Source organism: Calidris pugnax, unplaced genomic scaffold (assembly GCF_001431845.1).
Source record: "Calidris pugnax isolate Ruff unplaced genomic scaffold, ASM143184v1 scaffold24, whole genome shotgun sequence".
Taxonomy (NCBI): domain Eukaryota; kingdom Metazoa; phylum Chordata; class Aves; order Charadriiformes; family Scolopacidae; genus Calidris; species Calidris pugnax.
This window is the reverse complement of record NW_015090922.1, coordinates 34776213-34797261: the sequence shown is the minus strand read 5'-3', so window position 1 is coordinate 34797261 and position 21049 is coordinate 34776213.

Here is a 21049-nt window from a genome sequence, read left to right as displayed (position 1 = left end):
TCCAGAGAATGGTAAATTTTCAAACTCATCATTATCACTAATGCCACTTGTGAAACATTAACTTAGTCCTCAGGGTTAACGTCATCCTCGACCCAAGATGTCTTTGATCCCGTCACCTATAAAATTACCCTTATCCTTCATTTGCTCTCCCTTCTGTGCACTTGGAACAGGTCACATTGTTTTTCTCCATACTGCCTGAACACGAAAGTAGAGACAGCTGCTTTCACTTCCTCGTATTCCCATGGCTCCTGTATTCCCATGGCTCGGGCCAGAGCCACGCGTGACAGGCAAAGAGCAAGTGCAGGCATTTCCCATTGCCCAACAGTCCCGGACTGGATTATTCTCAGTGTGACAGAGTGGTGGGGGTGTTCAGCTGGAATCCACGTTTCCATTGAACGTGCACATTTTGAAAGGCTTTTAACTTCTATTTGAGCAGACTTTTCCCTAGGGACAACTCCTTTGCTCCCGAGTTGGCTCCCTTGTCAAAGAAACGCAGTGGTGTCCGAGCTGCTTAACTAAACGGTTGAAAGAGTACTTTTAAAATGTTAGAGCAGGATATTTTTTTTCCTTTAATCTCCATGTCAGAAATAGCTGATTTTTTTTTTTTTTTTTTCTCCCACTAAACAGTCATTCAAAAGCAGACACCCACATTATAATACTATCATTTAAAGGGAAAAATTTGGCATGTCTGTAAATACTTCAAGGCACAGCCCTGTTCTGGAAAGTATTGGGCAACATTCACTTTGAGATTACTGGTAGCCTTATTTGTTATATATATATATATTTCATGCCAGTAGTTAATTTTGTAAACACATGCTTATCTCTAAAGCCTGGAAACATTTTTAAAAAGAAATCATAACCACAGCAGTACATATTTTATGCTTACTGCACTTAATTCATTCCCCTCCCCCCCCCCCAAAAAAAAAGCAAAATACTCATGTTAAATTACTTCCATATTTTTATCTGGTTTCTGCTAGCTAGCATAGTTGCAATTTAATTTTTGATGATTTTTTTTTTTTCATATTGACCAAAACGCTATTGCAAAACAATGTCTTGGGGCCCTCCAGCGTTCCTGGTGTGTGAACAGAGGCAGTGATTCACCTGGGCTGCTCGCGGGCGTGAGGCTGCCCAAGGGCTGTTGGCAAAACCAGCTGTGCAGCTCATCTGCCTCTACTGCACAGCTTTGTACTGCCCTGCCAGGAGGGAGGAAGACCGTGGGATTGATTCTCTCATATGAAATGCCAACATCCTTCAATACTTCTATCGAACACCAAATGAAACGTCAGTAAATAATTAATAAAAACAAAACGGCAATTGTATTTTGATCACAGCAGGGATTTTGTGTGCCAAAAAGAGGCAAGAAGTCCTTAGGAAGAGAAGAATGCATCCTTGCTTCAGAATTGATGGGTTTGATAGATATCAGCTGAGTTTTACTACTCTGCGTGTGGCGTGGTGGGGGGCCGTGGGGGGCTGCAGGCCCTGTGTGGAAAGGCGGCTGTGTCTGAGGAGGTGGTGGTGTTGTGTAACCACACTGACAGAGTGCGTCACAACGTGTGACATGTGGCAGCAGAACAGCCTTAAATAGCTCTCACCGTCTTTTCTCCTCCGGAGGTTTTGAGGAAAATTTGGTTTTCTGAGTAATGTTTTATCCTTCCTAAAATCACCTGATAATATGGCTCAAACACCTCTAGAGGACATCTCCCTGAGCTGTTGGAGAGCTTTAGGGTAGAATGGGTGGGCATCTTGGTCTTTTAAATGCAGATGTTAAAAGGATATTCTTGCTCCTATGAGATGAATACATGTTCATTAATCCTGCTGTTAAAATTGATCAATGACCCTTCATGACCTCCACTGCAACAGAAGCAAGGGGCTTAATTAATTCCTGCTTGCACTGAAGCCATTATTAGAGAAATGTCTGACAATGACTAAAAATTTTCCAGTGTTAGAGGATCCATTGCAAAATATAAAATTTTGTTTTAACAGTTAAGTATCTTTTCTACTAAAATTCAAAATTCGCTCTTGAAGGTTCAGGAATTTAACTGGATTCATCACCTGCTCCAGATTTTGTTATTAACTTTTGTGCTAGACTTCAGAAACCTTACTACCACATTTCTATTCTTTACTGTCATACTTACAGACTGCAACCAAGTCACTGTTTATCTCTGTAACCTAAATATATTGAGTTCATTCACTCCTTCTTTCTAAGGCTCGTTTCTGCACCATCCTCATTGCTCTGATCTCTCTATAGTTTATCTGTGTAGTTTTGGACCTGAAACACCAAATTTAGGCTCAGTATTCTAAGTACCGGCTGTGCAAATGACTAATACAGTGGAAACATAACATCAGTAGTACTATTCAATATTCCCCTTTTATTGTCCCCAGAACTGTAGTGGCCATACAGGTAAGCTGACCCCTCACGTCCAGTTCATTGGTGCACTGAGTCCTTTCGAGTCACTGCGTTCTGGGACCTCTTTCCTGCAATCACGCCTTTCATTTTTTGTTTCTGCTTCAATAACTTTGTGTGTGACTAAAATGCAGGCTACTGCCCATGCCCAGGAGAGCTGTGTTCCACTGACCTATGCCCTTCATGCCTTACTACACCTCAGATTTTGGCATGAACTCATAGTTTCTGTAAATTGGCTTCCCTCTTGACGGGCAGAAACAGGCAATATCCTCCCCAAAGTCTGGTGGGAAGCCCAGAGGTCCTGGGGCTCAGTTTAGGGCATCTTTTCTGCCCGCTGAGCTGTGCTTCTGTTTTGCCAGAGCAAAAAGCCTATTGCTCAATGCACTGCTTCTCCCCATCTCAGCTTGAGCCAAATTCACATCATAGATCAGCATTTATTACTGATCCTCAGCAGGAAGTCTTCATTTTATCTCAAAGCAAGATTTTGCAGCTGGCCTGCCAGGCCTTCTGAGGTACAGCCCTGTGAAAGATATTTCACTGCTGTTTAGACCCATTAAGAGTTCATGATTCACAAACATGGGTATTATAATAAAACTTATTAAACCAAGACTTGGTCTTTCTCTGCTATTTCAACCGTTGGTGTCAGGACACATAACACAAGTTGGATCTCTCATCCATGTTCAACACTTGGCATCTTCAGGCCAAGGACATAATCTGCAGCTGTCAGTTGTCTCTGAGGTGGGGGCTAGGATGCAGAAATGGTGTTTGAGATTTAGGGTGAAGGCAGGAAGGTAGAAGCCACCTCGGAGGAGTTTCCTGGTTTGCAAACTACGCAGGCAACAGGGTCATGTGGGATACTGCTACTGAGGCCGTGGATGGTGGCTAGGGAGAGAAAAGCAATTGCTGGATGGGTGACAACCAACATGAATGAAAATGTTTTAAGGGGCAGCAAATCAGGAACCAGTGACTGCAAGCTGAGAGCGGAGACTGAGGCAGCTACAGAGTGGAGATGAGCTTGGACTCCTTCCTCTCCCTTTTCTTCTTAATTTCTTTTCTCTTCTAACCCGACATAAGTGACTTTTTCTCCAGGCACTCCTTGCAGAGAGCATCAAAGCTGTGCATCCAGAAGGAAAAGGACTGCTGGAAACAGCCCGTAGCTAAGTAATCCTAAATACAAGTAAGTGTATTTTCTGTGTACGCTCTGTCCATTCAGCTACTTAAGGATGGTATTTGTCTATTTCTGACTCTTTCTTTCCTTTTCCCTAAGATTGGCTTCAACACAACACCGCTGTCTTTTATAGCAAACATGAAATATGAAATGTAACAAAGGAAAAAGAAGGCGGTTTCCTCCTGTTTGCTTACAATCCTTCCCACCACTGCCCCCCAGCTTCATTTGCCATGAAGCAGAAGTCTTTTGTAAAACTTCTCTCAGTACACTGCTCAGTGAATAAGCATTAATTAAAAGAATAAGATGGAGATCAATATTCATTTATAGACAGAGGACAGGGAGTTAAGCCTGAGTGGATAAATACCTCTGAAATTAAATCTAGATGTAGAAAGTAGTTGGAAAGAAAAGAACAAAATATCTGTCAAGTTCCTGTAGTGGAAAAATTCTGCTTGGACCCAGAATTTGCATACATCTGATGAAAAGGGCCAGACTAGACAGCTTGCAGGATACCGGTGGCAATGGTGAGCAGGATGGGGGTACATCAAGAACATCTGGTTTCTTTTCTGGGCTACATTTTCACTTGAAGTTAAGAAAACCTTTTCCTCCCCAAAGTTCTTTCATGCAGCTTGCAAAATGTTCCCAGTGATTTCTGACATGTTCCTTGCAAGAGTTTTCTCCCTGTCTTTGCCCCTACAGGTTCTTCCTTTCAAACACTGAAAGAGTTCTTATTTCTAGGATTCCCTTCTCATCACAAAAATATAATCTGATTCCTTCCACCTTGTCCACCCATTTCTTTCTCTCTCTAATCCCTAACAGAAATATAGTTTCAGAATCTGACGCATTTCCACTGTGGTATATGAATGTCATACAGAGGGCAGTGCTGCCTCTTCACAGGCTCTCCTGCTTCCAAATGTTACACCGCTCCTTATCACTTCTCTTTTTTTTTTGCAGGATTTGCTACTTTCTAAGCCAAAGAGGGATCCACTGCAGGAATGAATTTACACTGGCCTTGTGCCACCTAATCTTGAGAACAGAGTCACCGAGTTTAACATTTCTGAGACAAAGTGTAATATGTTATAGGCAGTATGTTGCTTAGCTTCTTTCTAAGGAAGGAAAGAATGTGTTTGAATGGGGATGGTTTAACAGGAACTGTATTTTAAAAAAAGACCCAGGCCAGCTGAAAGAAAACGAACTCCTCTTAGAAAGCAGTGGCAAAGATTTGCTTTTGCCTTTCAGAAAAGGGTTTTTCAAATGACAAACACTGCCAAATTCTACTTCTCAGTCACAAAGCCCATGATTTGCATCAAGATTTAGTGTTTGGTGCAACTATGAAGTAATGACTGGGCAGGCATAGCACTAAGTTCCCACAACTCTCTTAATATTATATAGTGCAGTTCCTTGAAGGGAAATAAGAATTTAAACTGTGAAAGATCCCCCAACCACTTAAAGTACAAGTCCCTGGAGGCCCCATTAAATTGCCATTACAATGAACCTTGGGCTGTGCTGTTCTCTCCCCTGGCTCTCATGTGTTTTGTGGTTCCTCAGCAGGCTTCCTCATTATTGTGGAGGGAAATGCAGACAACAGATTGAAGATCAAAAAGAGTCAAAAGCAAGATGTGAAATATCAGCCTAGTCAGAATTGAACAAATGCCATTTGATTTTCTCTGCAGAGGAAGCAGTCTAGCGACAAACATACAGCTGTGCCTACAGTTTGACACATATTGGGAGGTGTTTGATCACTTTAGTCACCCAGTTGCTGCTAGTTGCTGTTGCCATCAGCTTTTAGACTTGTTTTCAGGGCAGTGATAGGGGAGAGTGAGGGTGAGGTCACTGTCACCCTGAGCTGTTGCAGAGAATGAACAAGAGATGGACAGAGATGTTTCCCCGTCTGCTGACTGTAATTGGTTTCTTCTGTTCAGAGCTAGAGTCACTACCCTCCTTCTCCTTCCTTATATTTCCAATTGCTACCACATTATGTTCCTGTGTGCCAGTCTTGGTGGAGCGTAAAATAGATGTTCTGGCCTGAAATTAGACAAACAAGAGAGGCACAGCCTGCCCCACACTTTCAGACATAGCAGAACTGGCTCTGAACAGGTCTTCAAGAGCTGTGCAATGATGGTAAGCAAGCAGTGTCCACAGGCTTTTGGTCCAAGCAACACCACTGTTATGGCTTTACAGGAACCTCTTATCTCCACTGACAGGAGTTTCTGATAGCTAGACATGTCCCCTCTACAGAGCTGCAGCAACAGGACTAGGTGATCTCTAGAGATGCCTTCCACCCTCTGCTGTCCTGTGGGTCTGTGTTTCAGCAGAGAAGCCAGACTTGGTAGGATTTACTGTTCCCAACAACTTTGAACAGATACCCAGCTTTGATAAGAGATGCTAACAACATCTTTATAAGAACAAATAAACTAAAACTAGCTGCAGAAATCAACAACTCAGGAGTTTTAACGGGCTTTCCCATTTAGTAATATAAGCTTTTAATTTTTCCGCTTGGCAGCTTTGTACAAACAGGTGGAGAGGAAAGCTCTGGGCTGGCTTAACTCGTGTTTTTTGACACAGCCAAATGTCAATATTCAGAAGTGTGTCATGCAAATCAAAGTCTCAGATCTGAATGGCTGCAGTCTTGAGGAAGTTTGCACAAAGATCCAGATTTTACAGATGGCTTCTATCTTTACAGTGATCTGGCAAAGGCCTCGGGGCTGAACTTCAGCATACTCTCGACCTGCACACTGCAGACTGAACTCATCTGAAAATTTATGGACAAGGAAAGAAAACAGTTGTTGCTCTCAAATACAAAAATAGCCTTTCCTTGCACTGAAAGCCGATGTTGTCCTAGTAGCCAATTGTTCTTACAATAAAGTACATATTAAAATGGCTGGCGGAGCAGAAGAAAGGCATTCAGGTGTGCCCAACATAATATACAATGAACAAAAGGGAAGATGGCATTCCAACTTCTAGCCAGTAAAGGTTCATTGAACATTACTGATGGATTTTGAGGCATTTGGATAAGGTCATGAGCGGTGCAAGTGAAAAACAATCATAGCAATTGCAAAATAATTCCTACTGAACAGTGTTGTGAGCAACACCGAAAGCAAAAGGAAGAATATGAGCTACATCAAAGGCAACTCGGAAGCTGAAACAAAAATCTAGTAGCCAGAATCTACTACAGTTTCCTGTGAAATGTTCCCATTCATCTGCATGAATCTTTTACACAGCAGTCAAATGTGAATAAACCTTTGTGGAGTTCCTGGTGCCCCAAGGCCAAACACATTAACAGCAGGCTTTGCATATGCCAAAAAAAAAGAGTTTCTCTGTGTTACTGAGCTACGCTTCTGCACTAAAGACTCATTCAAACACAAGGTTAGTTTCATTCCAGTTCATAGGTTTTGAAATGGATAGAGGTAAAGTAACACAAGCACATGCTAGAACACATATGCCCAGAAACAAATGGTAAAGATGCAGTTACACGCCTAGGTTAACAACAGCTTTTCATAAATTCTCCCGGGCTAGGCGGTGTGCTGACTTTACAGTCAGTAAAAAAACTCATCTCCACTCCTAACACTAAATACATATTCCCCTCTAAGGAGATGAATACTGAGATAGTGGAAATAACCAACCAGGGAGAAATGCTGGATCTGTAGTTAGAGCACACAATTGGGTCTAGTTCCCTGATCCCATAAGCCCCAGTGGTACCTCTAGACAAATTGTTTTAAACAAAATCTTTGGGGGTATAAAGGTACCTGTATCCTACTGATTTAATTTTTTTCACATGGGGTTAGTTGGAATTAAGTCTCTAAATACATAGCTCTCAGCCTTCCAATACATCTTTTCCTCCACTAATAAATGTGAGTAGCAGCATTGCATGTCATCACAGCACAGCTGGAGAGTAGTTGCATTAAAGCTTATGAGGTTCTGAGGTGGAGGTAATGGACTCTACACAGATATCACACACTGAAAATATAATGGAACATACCGCAACAACTTCCTACCCATACCCTGTGGGGACTTCTCACAGAGGCAGCATGGAAATTGTATTAAATCAATCAGTTGCGTAATCTGGCCAGGCAAACTAATATATTTCCTCCTGGTGTCCAAGGAGATAGGCACAGGAATTGTTATTTTTTAATTTTGCATGTTGAAAATTACAGCACTGAAGAGAATGTACCTTGGCAAAATCTGGGTCCTGGTTCCCATTGTCATTACTCTTGGTGTTTTGGAGGGGAAAAGAAGAAAAACGATACTCTCCCATTTTGCCAGCTGTGAAAGTCTGTGTGGCTACAGTCACACCAAGAATCCTCTTTCATTTCTGCTAGCCAGAAGTGGGTCATCGCTGGCTTAGTTTGCCAATCTTTTTGTTTGCGAGTTATTTCAGCAGCTTAGAAAACCTCTGAATAAGGACATCCTGCAGCCAGCTTGGCTGTGTCCATTCCTGCTCGGCAATGCCCATGCAATGATTGCATTGCCCTGCCTCCAGGCCATCCTGCTTCTGTCATGAGAAAGCCAGAAAGTGAACACTCCCTTGGCCTCTTGGCAGAGTTTCCAGCATTTCATCATTTAGGATCCTGTGCCATTGACCTATTCATGCATATAGATTTTAAACAAATCAGGCCTAAGATATACTTACAACCCAAACGAAACATTTTAGAAGAGCATACAGTAGCTTTTAGTCATTCTGGCTATGCTGTGTACAATCAATGTCACACGTAAAAATAATTGTGAGGTGTGACAAGCCTTTGTATGTGCCAACGACTAAACCAATTATTTCTGTAATGAGCAAATACAGAAAGTTAAAGAAACAGGGAGATTATTCTTTTAAACAGTGTCTAATAGCAATTTCATTTTAGCCAGCATATCTGACCTCTCTCTTCTTTTCCCATCTATCTCATTCTTTCATTTGATCATTTCTTATAGATTGAGATTATGAAAAGAAAATCCTACATATAGTTAGTGGGGTCAGAGTGCATTTGAGAGCAAGGGCAATGGTTTGTTTAGAAAGCGTTAAGAAACCTTTGTTCCTAGCTTGGATACTTCTGTGTGTCTTCCCTCACTCTTTATTGCTACATTATATTTACAAATAAACCATCAGACTGATTCTTGCACTGAGGAACAGATCCATTTTCTTTGTAACTAACCTACTTCTTCATTCTGTAATGAAAATGGATCAGTGTAAATATATTAATGGCCTTACCTGAGGCAGGGATTTCAAGAAAAGATAACTGTGATGTACAGTTTGAGTTCAGAGCTTCCTATTTCAAAGCTTGCACAGATTTCTATTTTTGTAAAGCACAGAAAAAACTAATGAGCTTTAGACATAAAACATTTGGTGCCATCATACAGCTGCTGTACGCCAGAAATGCTGACAAACCTGTTTGTAAGTCTGCAAGAACCACATGACACAGTATGATTCACGTTCATGTTGACCTTTGTCTTGTTTGTGATTGAAAACAATTAAAATTACCAGAGTCAACAGAGTGCAAACTATGTAGAGTAATTGGGTTTAGTTATCTGTGCCTTTAACTGTATTTCTGTGTTTCATCATTCTGACTTTCATGTACACAGAAGCTACTGAACCATTCATGCATGCTCATGTGGAGATGTAGATTCAGTGTGTTTGACAGCTCAGGAAAGTCATAAAGCAATGTTGTCAAACAATTGCACACAAGATGCAAGAGACATTAACTAAACTGTCAATAAGCCACAACATTAATGTAAATTATCAAATCAAATTTGTCGAGCTAAACCCAGTGTAAACATGCATTTATCTAAATGGAACAGCATTTGGATATTTGATGGTTAAGTTCTCTTCCAAGACATCAGGCTAGAAGTATAAATTATATTAATGTTTCCCTTATTAACACAGTGTCTTTAAGTATTTATTCAGGAATTATTTGTCTAGGACACCTTATTTTTAAGGAATACCTTGATCACATGACAATTTTTCCTTGCCCTCATGATTTCCTTCAATTGGGTGTCCAACACAAATACATGGTGAGGCCTCCTAGTGCTGGTAGAAGGTGACGACAGCCCCTAAGTGGGATTCAAATGGTGACATTCTTGCCAACAGGTAACAAGAATGTCTAGGTATATATCAGTGTGCCTAAATTAGAACAAGTTGCTGTCATACAGGTGGCCCCAGTGGTCTTTGATGCATCCTTTCCTTCTGTATGTGCAAGGTACTCAGAAGATCCAGGGACTTATCCCTTCCAGGGATTCACAAACTACCCTAGTTCAACATATTAAATATAAATCATAGCACTTCAAATGGAAGTTCACCTTTTCTCTATCAACAACGGTTTCAGGATTCAGATAATCTCTGTTCTTCTCAATATTTCTTTAAATGAGAGCTTAAAGACATTTTCTTAATTGCGGCTATTATGTAATATGAAAAATGCAAGAAACAGCATGTCTGAAGTCTTTCATTTCTCTGAGCAGGGACACTGCGTTTTCTGAGGTGAGTTCAGTGCTAGTGTGTGCTGTCGTAAGTAAGCAGACAGGCAACCTACAGTCTTTTGACATTGCACCTCTGAATGTCATCTTACAGTGTCAGGAATCTCAAAAGCAAAATGTGCTGCTATTGCAATTATGTAGAAAATAAATAACACTGGCCACATTAATTTATTTCAGTATGAAGGGGTTTTATTACCCCTTCTTCACAGCAGGTTATCAGATTGTATGTAATAGTCAAAGATAAGACCTCTAGCTCAGCAAGTCCCTAAGGTCTTCTTATCTTAATGGTGTAACCCTTCTAATGACATCACACATGACTAGGTTACACATATGCATTAGTCAAACAAGGTTAGAAACTTCATGTTAGGAAAATCTAAAATAGAACCATAGAATCACTTAGGTTGGAAAAAACCTTTAAGGTCATCAAGTCCAACTGTTAACCAACCATTGCCAAGTTACCAGTAAACCATGTCCCTAAGCACCACATCTACTTGTATTCTAAATACCTCCAGGGATGGTGAGTCAACTATTTCCCTGGGCAGCCTTTTCCAATGCTTGACAACCCTTTTGGTGAACAGATTTTGCCTAATATCCAATCTAAACCTACCCCAGTCCTACTTGAGGGCATTTCCTCTTGTCCTATCGCTTGTGATTTAGGAGAGGAGACCAACCCCCACTTTGCTACAACCTCCTTTCAGGGAGTTGTAGAGAGTGACAAGGTGACCCTTCAGCTCCCTTTTCTCCAGGCTGAACACCCCCAGCTCCCTCAGCAGCTCCTCATAAGACTTGTTTTCCAGACCCCTCACCAGCTTCGTTGCCCTTCTCTGGACACACACTCCAGCACCTCAACCTCTTGTAGTGAGGAGCACAAAACTGAACACAGTATTCGAGGTGGGGCCTCACCAGTGTAAGGTCCAGGGAGACGATTGCTTTCCTAGTCCTACTCATCACACTATTTCTGATTCACATTAGGATGTTATAGACCTTCTTGGCCACCTGAGCACACTGCTGGCTCATGTTCAGCCAACAGTTGACCAGCATCCCCAGGCAGCTCTCCAGCCACTCTGCCCCAAGCCTGGAGCACTGTATGGGTTTGTTGTGATCCAAGTGCAGGACCTGGCACTTGCCTTGTTGAACCTCATACCATCGGCTTTGCCCCATTGTTCCAGCCTGTCCAGATCCTTCTGTAGAGCCTTTCTACTCTTCAGCAGATCAACAGTCCTGCCCAATTTGGTGTCGTCTGAAACTTACTGAGGGCGCATTCAATCCCCTTGTCCAGATTGTTGATAAAGATACTAAAGAGAACTAGGCCCATACCAAGCCTTAGGGAACACTGCTTGTAACCAGCCATCAACCAAATTTAACTTCATTCACCACTGCTCTTTGGGTCTGACCATCCAGACAGTTTTTTATCTGGCAAAGAGTATGCTTGTCCAAGCCATGAGCAGCCAGATTTTCCAGCAGAATGCCATAGGAAATGATGTCAAAGGCTTTACTCAAGTCTAGGTAGACAACATCCCCAGCATTTCCCTCATCTGCTAAGCAGGTCACCTTGTCATAGAAAGAGACCAGGTTAATCAAGCAGGACACACCTTTTATAAATCCAGGCTGACTGGGCCTGATCACTTGGCATCATGAAGGCTGTGGGATGGCACCCATGATGATCTGCTCTCCTTCCCCGGCACTGAGGCCTGTAGTTCCCCTGATCTTCCTTCTTGCCCTTCTTGTAGAAGCGCATCACATCAGTCCACTTGGACCTTCCCAGTTAGCCAGGACTCCTGATAAATGATGAAAAGTGGCTTGGTGAGCAGTCCCACCAGCTCCTTCAGTATCCTCAGGTGGATCTCATCTGGTCTCATAGAGCAGTGTGTGCCTAAATGGTGTAACAGGTCACTAACTATTTCCCATTGGATTATGGGGGGTTCATTCTGCTCCCTGTCTTTCAGCTCAGGAGGCTGGGTATCTGGACAACAACTGGTCTTACTATTGAAGACTGAGACAAAGAAGGCATTATGCCTTTTCCTCATCATTGGTCACCATATTTCCCATCACATCCAATAAAGGACAGAGATTCTCCTTAGTCCTTTTGTTGCTAATGTATTTAGAGACACATTTTTTATTGTCTTTTATTGCAGTAACCAGATTAAGTTCTAACTGGGCTTTGGCCCTTGTAATTTTCTCCGAACCTAAATATATTGAGTTCATTCACTCCTTCTTTCTAAGGCTCGTTTCTGCACCATCCTCATTGCTCTGATCTCTCTATAGTTTATCTGTGTAGTTTTGGACCTGAAACACCAAATTTAGGCTCAGTATTCTAAGTACCGGCTGTGCAAATGACTAATACAGTGGAAACATAACATCAGTAGTACTATTCAATATTCCCCTTTTATTGTCCCCAGAACTGTAGTGGCCATACAGGTAAGCTGACCCCTCACGTCCAGTTCATTGGTGCACTGAGTCCTTTCGAGTCACTGCGTTCTGGGACCTCTTTCCTGCAATCACGCCTTTCATTTTTTGTTTCTGCTTCAATAACTTTGTGTGTGACTAAAATGCAGGCTACTGCCCATGCCCAGGAGAGCTGTGTTCCACTGACCTATGCCCTTCATGCCTTACTACACCTCAGATTTTGGCATGAACTCATAGTTTCTGTAAATTGGCTTCCCTCTTGACGGGCAGAAACAGGCAATATCCTCCCCAAAGTCTGGTGGGAAGCCCAGAGGTCCTGGGGCTCAGCTTAGGGCATCTTTTCTGCCCGCTGAGCTGTGCTTCTGTTTTGCCAGAGCAAAAAGCCTATTGCTCAATGCACTGCTTCTCCCCATCTCAGCTTGAGCCAAATTCACATCATAGATCAGCATTTATTACTGATCCTCAGCAGGAAGTCTTCATTTTATCTCAAAGCAAGATTTTGCAGCTGGCCTGCCAGGCCTTCTGAGGTACAGCCCTGTGAAAGATATTTCACTGCTGTTTAGACCCATTAAGAGTTCATGATTCACAAACATGGGTATTATAATAAAACTTATTAAACCAAGACTTGGTCTTTCTCTGCTATTTCAACCGTTGGTGTCAGGACACATAACACAAGTTGGATCTCTCATCCATGTTCAACACTTGGCATCTTCAGGCCAAGGACATAATCTGCAGCTGTCAGTTGTCTCTGAGGTGGGGGCTAGGATGCAGAAATGGTGTTTGAGATTTAGGGTGAAGGCAGGAAGGTAGAAGCCACCTCGGAGGAGTTTCCTGGTTTGCAAACTACGCAGGCAACAGGGTCATGTGGGATACTGCTACTGAGGCCGTGGATGGTGGCTAGGGAGAGAAAAGCAATTGCTGGATGGGTGACAACCAACATGAATGAAAATGTTTTAAGGGGCAGCAAATCAGGAACCAGTGACTGCAAGCTGATAGCGGAGACTGAGGCAGCTACAGAGTGGAGATGAGCTTGGACTCCTTCCTCTCCCTTTTCTTCTTAATTTCTTTTCTCTTCTAACCCGACATAAGCGACTTTTTCTCCAGGCACTCCTTGCAGAGAGCATCAAAGCTGTGCATCCAGAAGGAAAAGGACTGCTGGAAACAGCCCGTAGCTAAGTAATCCTAAATACAAGTAAGTGTATTTTCTGTGTACGCTCTGTCCATTCAGCTACTTAAGGATGGTATTTGTCTATTTCTGACTCTTTCTTTCCTTTTCCCTAAGATTGGCTTCAACACAACACCGCTGTCTTTTATAGCAAACATGAAATATGAAATGTAACAAAGGAAAAAGAAGGCGGTTTCCTCCTGTTTGCTTACAATCCTTCCCACCACTGCCCCCCAGCTTCATTTGCCATGAAGCAGAAGTCTTTTGTAAAACTTCTCTCAGTACACTGCTCAGTGAATAAGCATTAATTAAAAGAATAAGATGGAGATCAATATTCATTTATAGACAGAGGACAGGGAGTTAAGCCTGAGTGGATAAATACCTCTGAAATTAAATCTAGATGTAGAAAGTAGTTGGAAAGAAAAGAACAAAATATCTGTCAAGTTCCTGTAGTGGAAAAATTCTGCTTGGACCCAGAATTTGCATACATCTGATGAAAAGGGCCAGACTAGACAGCTTGCAGGATACCGGTGGCAATGGTGAGCAGGATGGGGGTACATCAAGAACATCTGGTTTCTTTTCTGGGCTACATTTTCACTTGAAGTTAAGAAAACCTTTTCCTCCCCAAAGTTCTTTCATGCAGCTTGCAAAATGTTCCCAGTGATTTCTGACATGTTCCTTGCAAGAGTTTTCTCCCTGTCTTTGCCCCTACAGGTTCTTCCTTTCAAACACTGAAAGAGTTCTTATTTCTAGGATTCCCTTCTCATCACAAAAATATAATCTGATTCCTTCCACCTTGTCCACCCATTTCTTTCTCTCTCTAATCCCTAACAGAAATATAGTTTCAGAATCTGACGCATTTCCACTGTGGTATATGAATGTCATACAGAGGGCAGTGCTGCCTCTTCACAGGCTCTCCTGCTTCCAAATGTTACACCGCTCCTTATCACTTCTCTTTTTTTTTTGCAGGATTTGCTACTTTCTAAGCCAAAGAGGGATCCACTGCAGGAATGAATTTACACTGGCCTTGTGCCACCTAATCTTGAGAACAGAGTCACCGAGTTTAACATTTCTGAGACAAAGTGTAATATGTTATAGGCAGTATGTTGCTTAGCTTCTTTCTAAGGAAGGAAAGAATGTGTTTGAATGGGGATGGTTTAACAGGAACTGTATTTTAAAAAAAGACCCAGGCCAGCTGAAAGAAAACGAACTCCTCTTAGAAAGCAGTGGCAAAGATTTGCTTTTGCCTTTCAGAAAAGGGTTTTTCAAATGACAAACACTGCCAAATTCTACTTCTCAGTCACAAAGCCCATGATTTGCATCAAGATTTAGTGTTTGGTGCAACTATGAAGTAATGACTGGGCAGGCATAGCACTAAGTTCCCACAACTCTCTTAATATTATATAGTGCAGTTCCTTGAAGGGAAATAAGAATTTAAACTGTGAAAGATCCCCCAACCACTTAAAGTACAAGTCCCTGGAGGCCCCATTAAATTGCCATTACAATGAACCTTGGGCTGTGCTGTTCTCTCCCCTGGCTCTCATGTGTTTTGTGGTTCCTCAGCAGGCTTCCTCATTATTGTGGAGGGAAATGCAGACAACAGATTGAAGATCAAAAAGAGTCAAAAGCAAGATGTGAAATATCAGCCTAGTCAGAATTGAACAAATGCCATTTGATTTTCTCTGCAGAGGAAGCAGTCTAGCGACAAACATACAGCTGTGCCTACAGTTTGACACATATTGGGAGGTGTTTGATCACTTTAGTCACCCAGTTGCTGCTAGTTGCTGTTGCCATCAGCTTTTAGACTTGTTTTCAGGGCAGTGATAGGGGAGAGTGAGGGTGAGGTCACTGTCACCCTGAGCTGTTGCAGAGAATGAACAAGAGATGGACAGAGATGTTTCCCCGTCTGCTGACTGTAATTGGTTTCTTCTGTTCAGAGCTAGAGTCACTACCCTCCTTCTCCTTCCTTATATTTCCAATTGCTACCACATTATGTTCCTGTGTGCCAGTCTTGGTGGAGCGTAAAATAGATGTTCTGGCCTGAAATTAGACAAACAAGAGAGGCACAGCCTGCCCCACACTTTCAGACATAGCAGAACTGGCTCTGAACAGGTCTTCAAGAGCTGTGCAATGATGGTAAGCAAGCAGTGTCCACAGGCTTTTGGTCCAAGCAACACCACTGTTATGGCTTTACAGGAACCTCTTATCTGCACTGACAGGAGTTTCTGATAGCTAGACATGTCCCCTCTACAGAGCTGCAGCAACAGGACTAGGTGATCTCCAGAGATGCCTTCCAGCCTCTGCTGTCCTGTGGGTCTGTGTTTCAGCAGAGAAGCCAGACTTGGTAGGATTTACTGTTCCCAACAACTTTGAACAGATACCCAGCTTTGATAAGAGATGCTAACAACATCTTTATAAGAACAAATAAACTAAAACTAGCTGCAGAAATCAACAACTCAGGAGTTTTAACGGGCTTTCCCATTTAGTAATATAAGCTTTTAATTTTTCCGCTTGGCAGCTTTGTACAAACAGGTGGAGAGGAAAGCTCTGGGCTGGCTTAACTCGTGTTTTTTGACACAGCCAAATGTCAATATTCAGAAGTGTGTCATGCAAATCAAAGTCTCAGATCTGAATGGCTGCAGTCTTGAGGAAGTTTGCACAAAGATCCAGATTTTACAGATGGCTTCTATCTTTACAGTGATCTGGCAAAGGCCTCGGGGCTGAACTTCAGCATACTCTCGACCTGCACACTGCAGACTGAACTCATCTGAAAATTTATGGACAAGGAAAGAAAACAGTTGTTGCTCTCAAATACAAAAATAGCCTTTCCTTGCACTGAAAGCCGATGTTGTCCTAGTAGCCAATTGTTCTTACAATAAAGTACATATTAAAATGGCTGGCGGAGCAGAAGAAAGGCATTCAGGTGTGCCCAACATAATATACAATGAACAAAAGGGAAGATGGCATTCCAACTTCTAGCCAGTAAAGGTTCATTGAACATTACTGATGGATTTTGAGGCATTTGGATAAGGTCATGAGCGGTGCAAGTGAAAAACAATCATAGCAATTGCAAAATAATTCCTACTGAACAGTGTTGTGAGCAACACCGAAAGCAAAAGGAAGAATATGAGCTACATCAAAGGCAACTCGGAAGCTGAAACAAAAATCTAGTAGCCAGAATCTACTACAGTTTCCTGTGAAATGTTCCCATTCATCTGCATGAATCTTTTACACAGCAGTCAAATGTGAATAAACCTTTGTGGAGTTCCTGGTGCCCCAAGGCCAAACACATTAACAGCAGGCTTTGCATATGCCAAAAAAAAAGAGTTTCTCTGTGTTACTGAGCTACGCTTCTGCACTAAAGACTCATTCAAACACAAGGTTAGTTTCATTCCAGTTCATAGGTTTTGAAATGGATAGAGGTAAAGTAACACAAGCACATGCTAGAACACATATGCCCAGAAACAAATGGTAAAGATGCAGTTACACGCCTAGGTTAACAACAGCTTTTCATAAATTCTCCCGGGCTAGGCGGTGTGCTGACTTTACAGTCAGTAAAAAAACTCATCTCCACTCCTAACACTAAATACATATTCCCCTCTAAGGAGATGAATACTGAGATAGTGGAAATAACCAACCAGGGAGAAATGCTGGATCTGTAGTTAGAGCACACAATTGGGTCTAGTTCCCTGATCCCATAAGCCCCAGTGGTACCTCTAGACAAATTGTTTTAAACAAAATCTTTGGGGGTATAAAGGTACCTGTATCCTACTGATTTAATTTTTTTCACATGGGGTTAGTTGGAATTAAGTCTCTAAATACATAGCTCTCAGCCTTCCAATACATCTTTTCCTCCACTAATAAATGTGAGTAGCAGCATTGCATGTCATCACAGCACAGCTGGAGAGTAGTTGCATTAAAGCTTATGAGGTTCTGAGGTGGAGGTAATGGACTCTACACAGATATCACACACTGAAAATATAATGGAACATACCGCAACAACTTCCTACCCATACCCTGTGGGGACTTCTCACAGAGGCAGCATGGAAATTGTATTAAATCAATCAGTTGCGTAATCTGGCCAGGCAAACTAATATATTTCCTCCTGGTGTCCAAGGAGATAGGCACAGGAATTGTTATTTTTTAATTTTGCATGTTGAAAATTACAGCACTGAAGAGAATGTACCTTGGCAAAATCTGGGTCCTGGTTCCCATTGTCATTACTCTTGGTGTTTTGGAGGGGAAAAGAAGAAAAACGATACTCTCCCATTTTGCCAGCTGTGAAAGTCTGTGTGGCTACAGTCACACCAAGAATCCTCTTTCATTTCTGCTAGCCAGAAGTGGGTCATCGCTGGCTTAGTTTGCCAATCTTTTTGTTTGCGAGTTATTTCAGCAGCTTAGAAAACCTCTGAATAAGGACATCCTGCAGCCAGCTTGGCTGTGTCCATTCCTGCTCGGCAATGCCCATGCAATGATTGCATTGCCCTGCCTCCAGGCCATCCTGCTTCTGTCATGAGAAAGCCAGAAAGTGAACACTCCCTTGGCCTCTTGGCAGAGTTTCCAGCATTTCATCATTTAGGATCCTGTGCCATTGACCTATTCATGCATATAGATTTTAAACAAATCAGGCCTAAGATATACTTACAACCCAAACGAAACATTTTAGAAGAGCATACAGTAGCTTTTAGTCATTCTGGCTATGCTGTGTACAATCAATGTCACACGTAAAAATAATTGTGAGGTGTGACAAGCCTTTGTATGTGCCAACGACTAAACCAATTATTTCTGTAATGAGCAAATACAGAAAGTTAAAGAAACAGGGAGATTATTCTTTTAAACAGTGTCTAATAGCAATTTCATTTTAGCCAGCATATCTGACCTCTCTCTTCTTTTCCCATCTATCTCATTCTTTCATTTGATCATTTCTTATAGATTGAGATTATGAAAAGAAAATCCTACATATAGTTAGTGGGGTCAGAGTGCATTTGAGAGCAAGGGCAATGGTTTGTTTAGAAAGCGTTAAGAAACCTTTGTTCCTAGCTTGGATACTTCTGTGTGTCTTCCCTCACTCTTTATTGCTACATTATATTTACAAATAAACCATCAGACTGATTCTTGCACTGAGGAACAGATCCATTTTCTTTGTAACTAACCTACTTCTTCATTCTGTAATGAAAATGGATCAGTGTAAATATATTAATGGCCTTACCTGAGGCAGGGATTTCAAGAAAAGATAACTGTGATGTACAGTTTGAGTTCAGAGCTTCCTATTTCAAAGCTTGCACAGATTTCTATTTTTGTAAAGCACAGAAAAAACTAATGAGCTTTAGACATAAAACATTTGGTGCCATCATACAGCTGCTGTACGCCAGAAATGCTGACAAACCTGTTTGTAAGTCTGCAAGAACCACATGACACAGTATGATTCACGTTCATGTTGACCTTTGTCTTGTTTGTGATTGAAAACAATTAAAATTACCAGAGTCAACAGAGTGCAAACTATGTAGAGTAATTGGGTTTAGTTATCTGTGCCTTTAACTGTATTTCTGTGTTTCATCATTCTGACTTTCATGTACACAGAAGCTACTGAACCATTCATGCATGCTCATGTGGAGATGTAGATTCAGTGTGTTTGACAGCTCAGGAAAGTCATAAAGCAATGTTGTCAAACAATTGCACACAAGATGCAAGAGACATTAACTAAACTGTCAATAAGCCACAACATTAATGTAAATTATCAAATCAAATTTGTCGAGCTAAACCCAGTGTAAACATGCATTTATCTAAATGGAACAGCATTTGGATATTTGATGGTTAAGTTCTCTTCCAAGACATCAGGCTAGAAGTATAAATTATATTAATGTTTCCCTTATTAACACCGTGTCTTTAAGTATTTATTCAGGAATTATTTGTCTAGGACACCTTATTTTTAAGGAATACCTTGATCACATGACAATTTTTCCTTGCCCTCATGATTTCCTTCAATTGGGTGTCCAACACAAATACATGGTGAGGCCTCCTAGTGCTGGTAGAAGGTGACGACAGCCCCTAAGTGGGATTCAAATGGTGACATTCTTGCCAACAGGTAACAAGAATGTCTAGGTATATATCAGTGTGCCTAAATTAGAACAAGTTGCTGTCATACAGGTGGCCCCAGTGGTCTTTGATGCATCCTTTCCTTCTGTATGTGCAAGGTACTCAGAAGATCCAGGGACTTATCCCTTCCAGGGATTCACAAACTACCCTAGTTCAACATATTAAATATAAATCATAGCACTTCAAATGGAAGTTCACCTTTTCTCTATCAACAACGGTTTCAGGATTCAGATAATCTCTGTTCTTCTCAATATTTCTTTAAATGAGAGCTTAAAGACATTTTCTTAATTGCGGCTATTATGTAATATGAAAAATGCAAGAAACAGCATGTCTGAAGTCTTTCATTTCTCTGAGCAGGGACACTGCGTTTTCTGAGGTGAGTTCAGTGCTAGTGTGTGCTGTCGTAAGTAAGCAGACAGGCAACCTACAGTCTTTTGACATTGCACCTCTGAATGTCATCTTACAGTGTCAGGAATCTCAAAAGCAAAATGTGCTGCTATTGCAATTATGTAGAAAATAAATAACACTGGCCACATTAATTTATTTCAGTATGAAGGGGTTTTATTACCCCTTCTTCACAGCAGGTTATCAGATTGTATGTAATAGTCAAAGATAAGACCTCTAGCTCAGCAAGTCCCTAAGGTCTTCTTATCTTAATGGTGTAACCCTTCTAATGACATCACACATGACTAGGTTACACATATGCATTAGTCAAACAAGGTTAGAAACTTCATGTTAGGAAAATCTAAAATAGAACCATAGAATCACTTAGGTTGGAAAAAACCTTTAAGGTCATCAAGTCCAACTGTTAACCAACCATTGCCAAGTTACCAGTAAACCATGTCCCTAAGCACCACATCTACTTGTATTCTAAATACCTCCAGGGATGGTGAGTCAACTATTTCCCTGGGCAGCCTTTTCCAATGCTTGACAACCCTTTTGGTGAACAGATTTTGCCTAATATCCAATCTAAACCTACCCCAGTCCTACTTGAGGGCATTTCCTCTTGTCCTATCGCTTGTGATTTAGGAGAGGAGACCAACCCCCACTTTGCTACAACCTCCTTTCAGGGAGTTGTAGAGAGTGACAAGGTGACCCTTCAGCTCCCTTTTCTCCAGGCTGAACACCCCCAGCTCCCTCAGCAGCTCCTCATAAGACTTGTTTTCCAGACCCCTCACCAGCTTCGTTGCCCTTCTCTGGACACACACTCCAGCACCTCAACCTCTTGTAGTGAGGAGCACAAAACTGAACACAGTATTCGAGGTGGGGCCTCACCAGTGTAAGGTCCAGGGAGACGATTGCTTTCCTAGTCCTACTCATCACACTATTTCTGATTCACATTAGGATGTTATAGACCTTC